Source organism: Lissotriton vulgaris, chromosome 12 (assembly GCF_964263255.1).
Source record: "Lissotriton vulgaris chromosome 12, aLisVul1.2, whole genome shotgun sequence".
Lineage (NCBI taxonomy): Eukaryota > Metazoa > Chordata > Amphibia > Caudata > Salamandridae > Lissotriton > Lissotriton vulgaris.
In genome coordinates this window covers 750,498,990-750,516,420 of record NC_141700.1, presented here as the reverse complement: position 1 = coordinate 750,516,420, position 17,431 = coordinate 750,498,990, and positions in this window count along the sequence as shown.

The following is a 17,431-nucleotide window of genomic DNA, read 5'->3' as shown; positions in this document are numbered from 1 at the left end:
CTAGGGAGTGCAGAGTGCTAGGGAGTGCAGAGTGCTAGGGAGTGCAGAGTGCTAGGGAGTGCAGAGTGCTAGGGAGTGCTAGGGAATGCAGAGTGCTAGGGAGTGCAGAGTGCTAGGGAGTGCAGAGTGCTAGGGAGTGCAAGGGAGTGCAGAATGCTAGGGAGTGCAGAATGCTAGGGAGTGCAGAGTGCTAGGGAGTGCTAGGGAGTGCAGAGTGCTAGGGAGTGCCAGGGAGTGCAGAGTGCTAGGGAGTGCAGAGTGCTAGGGAGTGCAAGGGAGTGCAGAGTGACTGCAGAGTGCTAGGGAGTGCAGAGTGCTAGGGAGTACAGAGTGCTAGGGAGTGCAGAGTGCTAGGGAGTGCAGAGTGCTAGGGAATGCAGAGTGCTAGGGAGTGCAGAGTGCTAGGGAGTGCAGAGTGCTAGCTAGTGCTAGGGAGTGCAGAGTGCTAGGGAGTGCAGAGTGCTAGGGAGTGCTAGGGAGTGCAGAGTGCTAGGGAGTGCAGAGTGCTAGGGAGTGCCGAGTGCTAGGGAGTGCAGAGTGCTAGGGAGTCCTAGGGAGTGCTAGGGAGTGCTTGGGGGTGCTATGGAGTGCTAGGGAGTGCTAGGGAGTGCAGAGTGCTATGGAATGCACATACTAGGGAGTGCAGAGTGCTAGGGAGTGCAGAGTGCTAGGGAGTGCAGAGTGCTAGGGGGTGCAGAGTGCTAGGGAGTGCAGAGTGCTAGGGAGTGCAGAGTGCTAGGGAGTGCTAGGGAATGCAGAGTACTAGGGAGTGCAGAGTGCTAGGGAGTGCAGAGTGCTAGGGAGTGCAAGGGAGTGCAGAATGCTAGGGAGTGCAGAATGCTAGGGAGTGCAGAGTGCTAGGGAGTGCTAGGGAGTGCAGAGTGCTAGGGAGTGCCAGGGAGTGCAGAGTGCTAGGGAGTGCAGAGTGCTAGGGAGTGCAAGGGAGTGCAGAGTGACTGCAGAGTGCTAGGGAGTGCAGAGTAACTGCAGAGTGACTGCAGAGTGCTAGGGAGTGCAGAGTGACTGCAGAGTGCTAGGGAGTGCAGAGTGACTGCAGAGTGCTAGGGAGTGCAGAGTGACTGCAGAGTGCTAGGGAGTGCAGAGTGACTGCAGAGTGCTAGGGAGTGCAGAGTGACTGCAGAGAGACTGCAGGGTGCTAGGGAGTGCAGAGAGACTGCAGAGTGCTAGGGAGTGCAGAGTGACTGCAGAGTGCTAGGGAATGCAGAGTGACTGCAAAGTGACTGCAGAGTGACTAGGGAGTGCAGAGTGACTGCAAAGTGACTGCAGAGTGACTAGGGAGTGCTAGGGAGTGCAGAGTGCTACGGAGTGCAGAGTGCTAGGGAGTGCAGAGGGCTAGGGAGTGCAGAGTGACTAGAGAGTTCTAGGGAGTGCAGAGTGACTAGGGAGGGCTAGGGAGTGCAGAGTGACTAGGGAGTGCTATGGAGTGCTAGGGACTGCAGAGATTAAGCTAATGGCAATGTAAATGACAATGCCATTTATTTATCTGTTTTCAAAACCAACACATAAATACAAATTTTGTCATTTACAATGCCAATAGATCTAACTTTTCCAAAGGCGAAACCATTGCATTGTAAATGCTTGTTATATATTGGGACAATTACAGTTGTCTTCCATGATGGAGGTGCACGTGTTTGGACAATTTTATTAAAAACATTTGTAAGGACTGTGGCCCATAGGTCTTGATTATCTAAAAACAGGTCAATAGGGACTCCATCTGGTCCTGGTGCTTTTGCTTGTTTACATTGGTTTAGGGCGTGCTTAGTTTCAGCAAGTGTAAAACTAGCAGGAGTCTCATTAATTTCTATAGATTGGGAATCAGATTGTAGAATTGGTATGACCCACTCTGAAAAACCCTTCAAAGTGGGTCACCCATTCTTCCTGATCTACGTTGGTATCTGTGGTCATAGCCTATTCGTCTTTTAAGAACAGAGCATTGATCAAAGACCAAAAGGCTTGCGAGATTTTTAGTTTTGCTGCCTTCTGCAGGTTTTCCCACCATTCTTCTTTTAAGGTTTTAAGCCTGGTAATTCTTGCTTTTTTATAGGCTGTACGTAGATGTTTAACTAATAATCAGGACACACGCCAGGAAGACAGCGGGGATTTGTTTTGGCCTGCTGTGGTCAGCTCGCAAGGTGTTACCGTTGCTCCCTGATTCATCAAGGAAACTTCTGATCCGTGGTCTTGTTTTGTCTAGACTCGATTATGGGAACGCGTTGTTCCTCGGTGCCCCGGAGTCGACTTTTAAGACCCTCCAACAGGTTCAGAATGCAGCCGCTAGACTGCTGATGATGGTCCCTAGGAGACAATCAGCTGCTCTGGCCCTGAAAACTCTTCACTGGCTCCCTGTTAAGGAGCGGGTGAAATTCAAATCCTTATGCACTGCACACAAAATCCTGCATGGGAGGGGCCCCTCCATTTTGATTAATATGGCACATCCATATAAGTCCACACGGGCTCTTCGCTCTGACCAAAAACACCTGCTTCAGTCAGCCAGAGTTAAAAGAGCTCGTTCGGGTGGCCGGCGTTTCTCGGTGCAAGTAGCGGCACTGTGGAACTCCCTGCCCCTTAAGATACGCTCAGAGCCTAACATCCTGCACTTTAGGAAACTCCTTAAGACCCATCTGTTTCCGGTGTAGTGGCTGAGTTTAAGTCTTTTTCCTTCGCTGTGTCCGGCGCCGGGAAGCCCCTGGGTAACTGAGCGCGTTATAAATTTCACAATAATAACAATAATAATCTGTCTCGGGGTTTGGACTTCAAAGCTACATGTAAACTTTTTAAAGTTTTATCATAATCATCATCAAATCAACTATATTTTTTACGTCGGCCATTACGAATAATGAGAGTTAAATTATTTTTAACATCAGATAAAAGTAGCTCAAAATCCAAAATAATTCTTTCATGTGAAACTGAATCCAAGCAAAGCATTATCTCTGCAAGGCGGTTAGACACGAGGTTGGCCCAAAAACTCACAGTGTCTATTTTTTCCCATTTTAGGACAATCCTTTCTCTTGCAATTATGGGATTTATAGGGAGTTTAAAAACACAATCGGCTTTCTTTACTGATTGCATGGAAAAAGTTATTGCAGCGTGATCACTAAATGGATAGAACACAATCTCAAACCGGGAAAAGAGGCCTTTTATAGAGTCAGAGACCAACACATAGTCAAGGGTAGAAATAGAGAAATGATTTAAAAAGGTAAATTCTAACTGACCAGTTAAATTTTCAGCCTTATTTAAGAATACAAGATTATTTATTATTGATAGTCTATTCCAAGTATTACCATACTGCATGTGACAAAAGTGAAAAGCGCTCTCCCCATCATCATCCTGTATTCCACAAGCTAACACATTTATCTTGTCACATGGGTGAATGTTGAAATCTCAAAGCCAAATTATATTACAGGGTTTGGTACATTTATCTTGTAGCTCATTGATATCCATTTCCAAAGGGAGCAGCACATCTGCTTGATTGCTTCCAAATTCGTTACTATAGAAGTTGATAAAGAGCCAGCAGTAATCCACACAATGATCAATTAAAATATTGTGACTTGTTCAAAAATGTCTTCACTTTAAAAGAAAAGGCATTAGACAACAGCGTCAACAAACCACCCTTGGCCCGACCAGCAGGTGACGGTATAGCAGGAGTATAAAAGGACCGTGTTCGCAATGGCCAAATTTCTAGAAGCAGTATGGTATAAGAGACTGCTCCTAATTTCAAGGGTACCGTATCCTTGAGCCCCTGTTCGTGCTATTTTGTTTTAACATTCTGTGTTAGGGTGCTATATGTAAGATTCTAGTTTTACTTGATTCATTGTTTTTAATTGAAAAATAGTAACATTTTAGATTGTTTTATGGAACCGCTGGTGGCTCATTGGATTGGTATATAGAATAGGTGATGCATTCCTTTCTGTACTTATGTGCTTTGTCAATTTGATGTAATATTGATGCCTGTTTTGTTTGTACCAATTTTATGTCTATCTTTTATGGCAATTGCCGAAATAAAGATTAATAAAGTAGGATACCCATTCAAGAATATTGGATCTATTTCCCAGGTCTCCTGAAGGCACACTATGTCAATAGATGTCAACAGAGATAACCAGTCAGTGTTGGTCCTTTTATTGGTTGTAACCAGCAATGTTCCATTATATAGTTGCTATTAAGTATGGGCCGAAAATTCGTTCCGCTCGTGGAATTTGCAGATTTTCCGCAATTTCGTGATGCGCGAATCTTGCGAAATTTCGGAAAAATCCGCGAATCTGCGAGCGGGACACATTTTTTCCATAAGCACTTACAGGGTTACAGCAGGGGCCCAAGTTGAAGCTAATTTCTTTGTAACCATTTACAAAATGGTTACAAAGAAATTAACTTCAACTTGGGCACCTGCTGTAACCCTGTAAGTGCTTCCTGAGAGGCGCCTCCTTGCCTACTTGCAACTATACTCTGACCCTGCTATGACCCTCGAAGCAGGGTCAGAGAATAGTGACAAGTATGGCACGAGGCTCCTGTCCCAAAAATTAAACCTCAACAGGAAGCACTTACAGATAAGTAACAGGTGCCCGAGTTGAAGCTGAAATTCAGTAGCGTTTTAATCAGCCAAAACATTAGTGAGCACGTCGAGGCTGGGCAAGTGTGCTTTAAACCCATCCCTGCCGTCGGAAATTAGCTGTAATACTCGAGGGAGGTCTTTGCATCCATGAGTTTCTCGAGCGCGATCTCCTTGTAGTTCCTGTGTGCCAGGAGGCTGCTTTCTCCTCACCTGCTGCCCTGCTCGCTGTCTGACCCTTTACACAAGAGGCATGTGAACACGCATAGAAGCCCCGCACCACACACTAGCAGTATCAAATGTTTTTCACACCCTTTCCCAACTATGATAGACAGCTCACTCAAGGGACCTTGGCGCCTTTTGGCGCGGTGACAAAGTTACAGGCACACATGGTCAGTGGAGACAAATCTTCTGGCCCTTTACGCAGCTGCAGTGTAGGAAAAGCACTATACATTTACAAAACGAGGTAGCACTTACTGATTAGCCAGTACTCCAGTTGAGTAGAGGTATTGCACAAAACGGTGGCATCTTCGTGGATAACTATGCAGGGCAGGATTCATTCTGGCACGAGGCTCCTGTCACAAAAATGAAACCTCAACAGGAAGCACTTACAGATATAGCTGGTACCCGAGATGAAGTTCAAATTCAGTAACGTTTTTAATCAGCGCAAACATTAGTGAGCACGGTCGAGACTGGGTTTAACCCCATATCTGCCGTCGAAAATTAGCTGTAATACTTGAGGGAGGTCTTTGCATCCATGAGTTTCTCGAGGCGATACCCTTGTAGTTCCTGTGGCCAGGAGGCTGCTTTCCCCTCACCTGCTGCCCTGCTCGCTCTCTGACCCTTTACACAAGAGGCATGTGCACACGCTTAGAAGCCTTGCACCACACACTAGCAGTATCAAACGTTTTTCCCGCCCTTTCCCAACTATGATGGACAGCTCACTCAAGGGACCTCAGCGCCTTTTGGCGCGGTGGCGAAGTTACAGGCACACATGGTTAGTGAAGACAAATCTTCTGGCCCTTTACGCAGCTGCAGTGTAGGAAAAGCACTATACATTTACACACCGAGGTAGCACTTACTGATTAGCCAGTACTCCAGTTGAGAAGAGGTATTGCACAAAACGGTGGCATCTTCGTGGATAACTATTCAGGGCAGGATTCATTCTGGCACGAGGCTCCTGTCACAAAAATTAAACCTCAACAGGAAGCACTTACAGATATAGCTGGTGCCCGAGTTGAAGTTCAAATTCAGTAACGTTTTTAATCAGCCCAAAACATTAGTGAGCACGGTCGAGGCTGGGCAAGTGTGCTTTAACCCCATATCTGCTGTCGAAAATTAGCTGTAATACTCGAGGGAGGTCTTTGCATCCATGAGTTTCTTGAGCGCGATCCCCTTGTAGTTCCTGTGGCCAGGAGGCTGCTTTCTCCTCACCTGCTGCCCTGCTCGCTGTCTGACTCTTTACACAAGAGGCATGTGCAAATGCATAGAAGCCCCGCACCACACACTAGCAGTATCAAACGTTTTTTCCCGCCCTTTCCCAATTATGATGGACAGCTCACTCAAGGGACCTCGGCGCCTTTTGGCACGGTGGCAAAGTTACAGGCACACATGGTCACTGGGGACAAATCATCTGGCCCTTTACGCAGCTGCAGTGTAGTAAAAGCATTATGCATTTACCCAACGAGGTAGCACTTACTGATTAGCCAGTAGAAAGTACTCCAGTTAAGTATGGTGCAAATCGCAAAAAAATCTGCGATTTCGCAGGAAAATCTGCGAATTTGTGGATTTTTTTGCGATTTCGCGGACCGCAGATCCGCAAAATTCGGCAATACTTAGTTGCTATAGATCCTGAGAGATTCTCTTGAGGTAGTGGAATCTTTGGCAGATTTAAACTGTCTTGATTACTGGCTAATGTCACACTAGAATTTATAGAAGAGAGTGTGTGTGAGGGAGACAGCTTTTGTAGATCTACGACACCATCTCCACTAGGTAATATAGCCTCAGATTCCAGTCAATCACAGGTGGACATACCTTCTAAAGCAGAAAATCTATTCCTTAAGGGAAACGATGGAAGTGAAGAGGAAAATGGCGTATTTAACGGCCTCCAAAAGAACATTAGATCTAACAGTAGACAGCTGTTGTGAAAAATGAGGTTTATAGAAGAAACAAATAACAAGACCTGAAAGGAGGGCCTAAGGGATATTTAAAGACCAGCCTAGGTGGTATCCCTTATGGAATTGAGTAAACAACAAGAAAACCTAGGGGTCTAAGTAGGAAAGTAACATTCCTATTTGTTTAAACCTACTAACTGGTAGGAGTTGAGACTAAAAAGTTCTCACAGGACACGAAAAATCTCAAGTGTGGGCCACCAGTGATTGTAGATCAACAGAACCTTATGTAGGATTCCCATCAAAGACTTGTAATGATCAATGTTATCATTTGGTCATCCTTAGGGTCGTGTGTCTCTAGATCATTGAGACAAAGATCGTACCCTGTGGTGGATAAGGGTTGTGACCCGCAATCCCTGTTGGACCATGTGATATTGATCAGATGGGATCAAGTGCAGTGCAAAAAAACATAAGAGGTGAGTTAAAATAGGATAGAGAACCTAGAGAAATTTTTTAATAAGGAAGGTCTCTTCCTGTTAAAAACAAGAACAGCGCAATATCATAGCAGTTTAACCCCTTCCATGCTCATGACGAGCTGAGCTCGTCATGAGGCACAGTGGAGCTGTGCTGATGACGAGCTGAGCTCGTCATAAATAAAGCAAAATGACACTTTCCAGCACAGGAGGGGAAAATGCACAGCAGCGATGTGGTTAACCAAATAGCTGCAAGGGGGCCAACATGTTTCAGCCGAATGGGAAAATGGGGACCCAGGCTTTCTTCAGGGCCTCTGTTCTCAAAAGTAATGCTACTGCGTAGATGTGAATAACGTGGCAAAGCAAAAAAAATTCAATAAACAAACGTGAATAACATTCTATAACAGCAAAGGATATATATTCCTGACGTCTGTTAATTCTCTTCCGTGACACCTGGTGTGTTAGTTACATCTACAACAGAAAAGACACATAGTGAACCCAGTGTAAAGATTAATCATGAAAGATCAAATGTACACATTTTTAAGGACATGATCTACTCACCCAGATTGTCCGGGGAACAGACCTCACCTCTCCTGGACCTGGCTCAGGACTTGTGAGACCCCGCTCTATGGAAGTAAAACAACCTGGCCTTAAATACAGCTGAGAGGATATATAAATCTATCCTGCTCTGTCTTGCATATACCTGACACAGGTTTAAAATACAGTTAACTCCCAGAGTTCACTCCCTATCCTACCAAGGATCAATACTCCAAGGCACAAGACCCTTCTCTTCCAAACTAACAGCTATGATGTAATGGTAGGATAAACAGTCCATAGTTGTATCTTCACTAGAAAATCCCTTACAGACTGTGTCTAGCAATGTAACCTCTTCAGGAGCAACCCATATATGTTATCCAACTCATAAGTAGTTACTCGGAACTACATCGGAAGAAGGCACCTCCTCCTCCTAGTACCTTTAAACTTTGGCACCATAATGTCAGGTCTCTGCCCAAGCACCATCGAGACATATACGAGCTGATCTCGTTAGAAGGCCCTGATGCCTTCTTCATGACGGAGACCTGGCTAGGTGATGAGGATGTGGCTATTATCAACTTGGCCCTTCCTCCGGGCTATGCAATCCATACCCTAAATCGTTAGGGAAGAGGAGGTGGTATAGCCGTGGCTTTTAAAAATTGCCACACTTGTACCTGGAAGCCCATGGACTTGATCGGGGCTGAGTGTGCCCATTTTTCCATCAGTGTCGGGCAGACACAAACTCTATCAGGCCTTTTGATATATCGGCCCCCAGGGAGCGATTGTGCCTTTAGGAAAGCTCTTCCAGAGCTGGTCAGCTCTTTGTCTTTGTCCTCCTCCAATATAACCATCATCGGCGACCTTAACATACATTTTGATGCCACTGATATGCCAGCGGTTAGTAGTCTGTTGGATGATCTTGAAGCAGTGCAGTTACCTCAACTGGTCTGTCTTCCGACCCACGAGGGTGGCCATACCCTTGATCCGGTTTTTACTAACCTCCAACTGGTCGAGGTCTCTACTCCCAGACCCATGGGATGGAGTGATCACCATCTCATTGAGCTTTGTGTCACTATGACAACACGCCAAACCGGGATACCTGATAAAACATCTTACAGGCGCCCCTGGAAAAAGCTCAAACTGGAGGATTTCCATCGTTTTTTGGCCACCTCTCCCTTGGATCTTAAGGAGGACATTGCAACCGGTTATAACACCTTCTGCAACTGGATTGTCCAAGCGCTAGACGCACTTATTCCAGCTAAATGGAGCAGAAATCGCTCTTCTCAACCGAACCCCTGGTATACAGAGGCACTTAGATGGATTAAAGCCACCTGCCGTCAAGCCGAAAGAGTGTGGAGGAAAAACTACGACAGAGATCTAAAGGTACTCTACCTGGTGAGGGTTAAGATTTATCATAGAGCCGTCTGTCAGGCTCGTGCCGACTACTATGCTGGAGAGTTTCAGGCTAGTTCCAATCCATCCAAGCTGGTCTTTAAGGTCTTGAAGGAGCTCTCTGCAAACAGACTTCCCAACACGGAGATTTGCTCCCTTGCGCACTGTGATTTGTTAGCCAGCTTTTTTGTGGAGAAGGTAAACACCATCTACCGCTCTTTTCCCAAAGCTGATTCTGACAGTACGACCTTTACATTGCGTACATCACAATGCCTGGCTATCCTTCCCATACCGTCGGAACTGGAGTTTAATCTCCTAGTAGCCAAGGTCAAGTCTGGGTCGCCGGATGACCCTCTGAGACCGGCCCAGTTTTTGGACTCGGCGTCTATTTGCCTCCCACCGATTCGAAAATTGGTGGATCAATCCCTCACCACCGGGTCAGTGCCACCTAGTTGGAAGGCGGCCTGTGTTATGCCCATCATAAAAAAGCCGGGACTGGATCCAGTGAAGCCGGAGAGTTATCGACCCACCTCTCTCCTTCCATGGGTGTCAAAGATCACAGAGGCCCATGTGAATAACATCCTAACGAAACATCTGAACTCCGCTCACCTTCTGGATCCTACACAGAATGGTTTTAGATCTGGCCATAGTACAGAGACGGCACTCCTGTATATGGTTGAACATCTCCGCTCTGTACTAGATGCAGGTCAAACGGCGGCACTGGTCTTATTAGACCTAAGTGCCGCCTTTGACACTGTATCCCATACCATTCTTATCCGCAGGCTTGGTGAGGCGGGCATATCTGGCAAGGCGTTGGATTGGTTCCAGTCGTTTCTCGCGGAACGATCATTTCAGGTAGTAGTGCCACCATTCAGATCAAAACCTCACGCCATTACTCAAGGAGTTCCGCAAGGTTCGGCGTTGAGCCCCACTCTTTTTAACTTATACGTCCAACCTTTGGCGACGGTTGCGAAGAGTTGGGGTCTCACTATGGTATCTTACGCCGATGATACCCAGCTGGCAGTGGTTCTTAATGGGGACTCTGACCAGCTGGCATCCAACTTTGCGGATGGTTTGAGGGCTGTTGCTAGCTGGCTTACTACCAACTGTCTACAGCTCAACGCCCTCAAAACCGAGGTGATGGTGTTAGGGAAACATCCTGATCTGTGGGGTGCGAGTTGGTGGCCCAACGAGTTGGGTCCCCCGCCCAAACCGGTCTCTGAACTCAAAAACCTTGGCGTGTGGCTTGATTCCAAACTTACCTTCTCGTGTCATACGAAGAAGGTGGCATCTACATGCTTTGGCATCTTGCGTGGTTTGAGGCCTATCCTCAAATTTTTTGATGCCCCCACCCGCCAGTTGGTGATTCAAGCCAGCATAGCATCAAGGCTTGACTATGCAAGTTCACTGTTTTTAGGCGCCAATCAGGCGGAGGTCCTGCGACTCCAACGGGTGCAGAACGCGGCTGCCAGGGCTCTGGTAGGCTTGCCACGGTTCTGTTCAGCCCGCAGTACAATTTGTAAATTACATTGGCTGCCAGTAATCAGGCGTATAGAGTTTAAGACGATGTGTTTCGCATTTAAAATTCTTAAAACCGACACCCCTTCCATCCTTCAGCATCTTTTGACCCTGTATACGCCATCTCGTAGTCTTCGCTCTGCTAGTCAAAATCTAGCACTTGTTCCGCGCTTTAAAAAAAGTAGACTAGGTGGTCGTTCTTTTACTGTATTGGCTGCCAAGCTTTGGAATGCGCTTCCTGTGCACATTCGAGCCTTGGAAGATCTTCTGGTTTTTAGGAAGGCTGTTAAAACGCATCTCTTTCCCCTGCCTTATTAATATTTTCTGATCTTTTCTGTTCTGCTTGTTGTGTTGCTTTTTCAGTCATAGCGCCCCTTTGCTGGGTCAGCTGTGCGCTCAAAAAACTTAGTAACATAACATAACATAACACATAACTCATTTAGTAAAGAAAGGAGGGTTAACCTAGTAAAAGGCCTACCTGTCCGTCGTTGCCTCTGGCCGGTACTGAGTCAGGGGGAGGCAACGACCAGGACAGGTACAGCCCTTAAGAGTGGTCCACAGCATACCCAGGTGACCAATCAGCGTAGGTTATACATAGCAAACCACTCCTCGTTTTGCATTTTGTAAAATAGACATTACTTATGTTATAACTTTCTTACTGGAACCGCCTAGGATGCCGCCCCTGAAGTCCAGTAGTGTTAATCAGTCGCGTAGGGGAAATGAATATGAAAGAAACCAACTCCTGCAAAGCGCCGCGTACTCTCGCGATACCTGCAGGACTACAAAATGACGTCATATCATGAACGTCAGTAGTTCCAACAGGTCACGCAGGCGCTAAGCGGATGGAGTCTAGTTTGGCTCGTGACTCTTCACTGCCAAGCGTGTGACTAGCCAGCGAACCGAAGAATAGAAAACACTTGTAACGGGCATTTAAAGAGACATTTAAAGAGACGCGTCCTCATGCGATGTCTACGGGACTACTAAATGACGTCATATTATCGACGTTTGTAGTTCCGTAGGTCACGACGGCATTTTAAGAATGGAGCAAAGTGCCGGGCAACAACCTTGTTTAAGGATATATAGGCACAAAATGTAGAAATATGTATACACACATAAATAAGTATATACATATGAATATTTATACACATCCTGATAGTTCAAGAAATGATTTAAGAAAGCATAGCTTACATGATGATTCATGAACTACAGAGATTTCCTACACTTTTTGTGGAACAAAGATGTTAAAAAACAGAAAGTGTCAAGAGTTAAGGCTAGTAATCAAGCCCAGAGAATGCAGAAACTTACAGCTAAATGATACACCGGATAATATCCGGAGTGGTTGTAGTCAAATGATGCATATTGTCTGGCAATATAATGGCAGAACAAATCAATAAGCTGTAGGCTGGGTCAAACATGCAGAAACAGAAGACACTCACATAACAAAGGGCATGGTTATATGACCTATATGGATGAAATTTCACAATGCTATGTATAGCCCTCAACTTCTGTTAGAAGCCCAGATGGGCCAGTGCTCCTGTGCACTAGTGTTATGATACAAACAGAAGTCAACAGCAGTGTATTTCTTACAGACAGAGTTACTGAAGGCTAAACCAGGGAATCTCATTGTTCAGTCCTCGGGTGTCTGTATGTAGTTTGTAAACCCATTTTTGCTCCTTTAGGAACAAAAATCTAGATACATCACTTATATGGGTGGGGATGAAAGGTTTTTCAAGAAAAGTCCAAGTAAAGTCTGATTCGTCATGATTCATCTGTATGAAATGTTTGGTTAATTTGGAAACACTTTTCTTACACTGAAAGGTGCTTTTGTGTTCCAACATCCGAGTCCAGACCTTTCTAGTGGTCATTCCGATATACCTTTCATTGCATGGGCAAGTCAGTTGATAAATGAGGTTGGTACTGTTACAATTCGTAAAGTGTCTTAGCTCCCATGGCCGGATAGTACCAATATCGATACTAGTTGTCTTGCATGTCTGTGAGCAAACCGAGCATGCCCCACATGGGTGATGTCCGGTCACTGCTGGGAGATCCCATAGTGTCCCAATCTCTCTTCTGGGTGATTCTTTGGGGCCCGTGTGTACCAGTTGGTCACGTAAATTGCTTGAACGTTTAAAAGCGAATAAAGGGTATTCGATTTTCTCATTCGTACAATTCAAAATCCGCCAATGCCGTCTGATGGTGTTTTGAACACAGTTGGACCTGCTGTTAAAAGTGCTTACAAATGTAAGACGGTCCAAGGGGGGCTTAGCAGTCTTAGGCTCTAAAAGTGCCTCCCGGTTGTTATTGGTGGCACGCTTAAGAGAGCGCTTGATAAGTTTCTTAGGGTAATGTCTCTCTACCAATTGATCTGACAAATTAGATGCATGATGTGAGAAGGTCTCCAGGGTGGAGCAGTTGCGCCGCAACCGGAGAAACTGCCCAAACGGTAAGTTGAGGTTTATAGAAGAAACCCAGAGGTAGAGCAAAGATTTGCGAGTGAAAGGAAGGCGTATTAGGTAAGACAGAAAGAAGTTCACCCACTATGTGATGGTTATCAAAGTTTACTACGATATAGTCTCCTTTGATACATTTAGGAGTGCTTCCTACCCAGGAGACCCCCCTAGCCATAATAATGTTATGGAGGGCATTAACATTTTCCCCTAGGAAACGAGATAACCAATACTTTGATTTATTTATTAGCTGCTCCATATTTTCTGTCACATTTGATTTCAGTTCTGGGATATTAGCTAGCACTATAACATATGGACAAGCAGCTGGAGGGAGATCTAATCTTGACTTGATGTTGCCAGTATCATCTTGGTGCTGAGAGACTCTAATTTCTGGGCACGATGGATTTAACTTTTCCTCCAGACAAATTAAAGGAACAGATGGGATTAAATATGGGAGAGGAGCTGTCAAACTAGTGGATGTCTGAGATTCGCCTTGTGAGGAGTCAGTACATCAAATGAGATATTACTTTCCAGGTAAGTACAGGTAAGTCAGCATTCTTGATCCCTACTCCTCAAGCCTGCGTCATTCTCCTATGAGGTAAACCTGTGTTAGGTGTAGGTATCTGTGATAACATAAATTTAAGATAATTTTCGGGTTGCTAGATCTAGAGAACTAAGTAAATTTAGGGGAAGGAGGATATTTAAAAATTTGAGATGCAAAATAACAACATCATTATCAAGTGGGACGCAATACAGAAAGAGAATAGAAAATGTAACAAATGGGGAATAGAGCAAAAACACGCAGCAATTATTTAAAGACATTGCAAGGGATTACATTGAGTACAAATGATGAGAACGGAGACAGCAAGTAGCAGGTATTAATGTTGGGAAAATGGTAGAAAAAGAACTTCACATGTCCTGGGACATTATCTCTCACAAAAATATGTTGATGTGAATTGAGTTATATGAAATGTAAGCACTCCAACAGTATCTACACACTAGGCGCAAGTGCAGCAATATTAAAAGATTGGAGTAATTTGATAATGGATGTGGGTAAGAAATCAATGCAACTACTTACAAAGCATCTATCAATTGAGCATGAAAATATTTTGCAGAAAGTTAAAAAGGTTAGGAAGGATTTATCTAAAGAGGAAGGTAAGACAAAGGTGACAGAAAAAGTAAAAAGGTTACTTTTTTAGACAAAATGCACTTGATGAATCTAAATCAAACCACTAACTGGGAAAAAATGCTATTTGAGGAAGATGAAATCAAGAAAGAGGAACACACGAAGAGGGAATATGTGGAACTATAACAAAAAGAGTGATAAGATTTGGCAAAGGAAATGGAAAATCACAGAAAACAATAAAACCATGAAAGTGCCCAACACAACATATTAATTTGGTCAACACAAAAATTGATTTTCATTTGTTTGAAAGGGAATTCTGTTTAGGTAAATACCATTCTAAGTTAAAAAAGAAAGAGATAATGATAACAAGAAAAATGGAAAGTGGGAGAAGAATAAATTTACAAGTAGATGACCATAACAACCATAGAAAACATAAATGGCAATTGAGGAGAATTTGGAGGAAGAGGAGGATTGTTAGGATGTTGAATGGGTCCTGAATAGAACTTACACATAGATGAAGGAAGTCAGAGGGGTCTCCATCAATAATAAATAAAATTAGTTAATTTTTTTCAGCTAATGCTAAATGAACTTAATCAATCAGAGATGGTGAATCGACATAAGAAAGAACTATTTAACATTGGAAGAACAGTAAACTCAGAAAGCATTATAAGTAGACAGATGCATTGCAATTCAACCAGTCACCGAATTTGGAGGTGTGGTGGTAGGGCAGCAGAAAAGTATAATTTGAAGATGAGATGCAATTGCAAGATTAAAAAAAAATACACAAAGAATAAACAAAATCCAATGCAAATTCTACAACCGACATACAACTAGGATTCGGAGGAGTGGACGGAGAGGGAATTCATTGATTTATGAGTAGATCATCATGTGAAACTCACCACAGTTTTTGCCTACTGACAGGGGAGCTTTTGACAAGCTGTTTGCTTGCAGTTGCAGACCTTTTCTGTCCCTTAAAGAAGCTATCGGAGTGTTTTGAGGCAATTCCAGAAGATGTGTGAAGCGTGGTAGGCTCTTTCTTATTCTCCTCAGTCGAGGCTCCTTCCATCTGCCAGGCTCTATGCGAAGTGAGGTGGAGGCGGGCATTTCTCCCTCAACACCTCCCCTTCACAGAAGCGTACCGGTCCCTTAAAGAGATTTTGTTCAACCTAGCTTCCTGAATCCCTTACTTGTTAACTTTAAAGTTTTTTTTCCATGTTTCCTCATTATCAAAATTATTGGAGGAAATTCAAGCTATTCATACAAATACTGACACAATATGCTCAGATATAAAAAAATATTCAGAGAAACATTGCCTCCCTATCTGTGAAAGTTGCAGACAATGAGATTAAGATTTGTGACAATACTAGAGCTATTACAAATATGACTCCAATTATCCCCCAGGTTGCTTCACTTCAACGCTCATTATTGGATTTGGAAAACAGGAATTGGCAGTACAACTTACACATATTTAATGTTCCAGAAGGAGGTGGGTGACACACTTGTTGTCTTTTCTTTGAAAATTTATTAAGCAAGCTTTTAAACATCAAATTTTCAGAGCGGTTGAAATTGATAAAGCTCATAGAATCCCCTCTATTCGGAAACCCCATTGGGTTAAACCACGACATATTAAAGTTCTGAGGCATAATCACCTACTTCTTATAAGGAAAGCTGCACAAGAGATGCCAGCTATTTTGATAGAAGGAAATAAAGTGTTCATACATCAAGACTTTGTAAAAGAAGCAGTTCAAATCCAACATCAATTTTCTGATATGAGACCGCGTCTGCGTGAAGCTGGATACAAGTATGGCCTCTTTTACCCTTCTGTTATGCGCATTTAGAAGAATGATGTCTCTAAATCTTTCTCTACACCTTCAGATTTGATACAATTTCTGGACCAGCACAACCCTATTCTCATTGACTCTCAACCCTCCGGATCTGCAGACTAATGTGTTTCCCTTATTTAAAGCATGCTATTTTGTTCATTATAGCAGGTGTACACAAGGTGGCTATTCCTGCTTTGTTCCTCTGTCTCTACTGCTCTACTTGATATGATGTCCTGGAGGTCGACCTCTTTATATGTTGTCTGTCTTGTTTTATCTTTTTGATATGGGCTACTTTTCCTTCTCTCTTTTTTGCTCTATCTTCTCTCTTTCACAACATGTTATGGCTACAACGCATAAGTACGTTGTTGTTTCTTTCAATGTTAAGGGGTTGAGGCAACCTGTTAAAAGATGTAAACATTTTGAATATTTAAAGAGGTGTAACGTGGATATTTGTTTCATGCAAGAAACGCATGTGGGTGATAAAATGTTACATACTAAGTCTAAGGGTTGGGTGGGAAATATGGTTTCATCTCCTGCTGCAAACCGTAAAAATAGAGTAGCTATATTTTTCCCCCGTAAAGCACAAATACAGCTAATGTCTCACCACAACGACTCAGATGGTAGATTTGTTTATGCTCAAGTCAAGGGTCACCAACATATTTTAAACCTTGTCAATGTATAAGCCCTTACATCAGATGACCATTCTTTCTGGTCATACGTTTCTACTGAAATATTAAAATTGGGTCACTCGTCCCTTATTAGAGACCCTTTGCTAGACCATTCCTCTGCGTTTAAATTTTGACCAAACAAATCCTTTTTTGCTTTGAATTCATTGTTCTCTGTAACTAATTCGGTTGATTTCTGGAGATTAGAACATCCTACTGACAAAGAATGTACTTTTTATTCTAATGCTCATTTCTCTTGATTATCTATTGACTTCATAGAACCTATGCCATATGATTAATGAATCGGTTATTCACCATATTACAATTTCTGATCATGCCCTAATCTCGTTTTCCTTATTTCTTTCAGATCCTCAGATTCCCAATAAAGGATTGAGAATGAACTCTGATATAGTTCTTATTCCAACTAATTCTAAAAAAACTTGCCTCAGCCATTAGTGAGTATTTTTTGCAGAATAATCCATGTGATACCTCTAAAATTGCCCACTGGGATGACTTTAAGTCCTATATTCGAGGGGTTACAATTTCTAGAATGGCTCATGACAATAGATCATTTTATGCTCACCTTTCCAAATTAGAACAACTCATAGAAACCTTGGAAAGACTCTTCATTTCATTTTGAAATCCGCAGTATTAGTGCCAACTTCAGAAATATAGATATGAATACAACTGTATGCTTAGCAAAAGAGCAAGATTACTTATCTCATTTTCATTTGAACTCAAACAAATCTTGCCTACTGTTAGCTAACTATATACGCAT